Raw genomic sequence first — 439 nt, forward strand, 5'->3', positions numbered from 1 at the left:
TCTTATATATATACAAGTTTAATATACATATGCATACACTATATGTATACATGCATATACACACAAGCTACATATGTAAAGTTCCACAGAAAATATGAGTATAATATAAATTCACACAGACATTATGACATACACACAAAATATGTATACATGCACACAATATACATAATATGCACAATATATATATACACACACAATATATGTAATATGCACAATATATATATACACACACACAATATATGTAATATGCACAATAGGTGCAGGAGTGGCTGTGTGGTAAGTAGCTTGCTTACCAACCACATGGTCCCGGGTTCAGTCCCACTGCGTGGCACCTTGGGCAAGTGTCTTCTACTATAGCCTCGGGCCGACCAAAGCCCTGTAAGTGGATTTGGTAGACGGAAACTGAAAGAAGCCTGCCGTATATATGTATGTATATATA

The 439-nt window shown here is 35.5% G+C and overlaps 1 protein-coding gene across 1 annotated transcript in view; it reads left to right on the top strand.

The window, feature by feature from the left end:
- LOC106872929 (phosphatidylinositide phosphatase SAC2) overlaps positions 1–439 on the top strand; it is a 701,722-nt gene that overhangs the window by 616,894 nt on the left and 84,389 nt on the right. The gene's annotated exons all lie outside the window — the stretch shown is intronic.

The sequence above is a fragment of the Octopus bimaculoides genome, chromosome 22 (genome assembly GCF_001194135.2).
Source record: "Octopus bimaculoides isolate UCB-OBI-ISO-001 chromosome 22, ASM119413v2, whole genome shotgun sequence".
NCBI classification, from domain to species: Eukaryota; Metazoa; Mollusca; class Cephalopoda; order Octopoda; family Octopodidae; genus Octopus; species Octopus bimaculoides.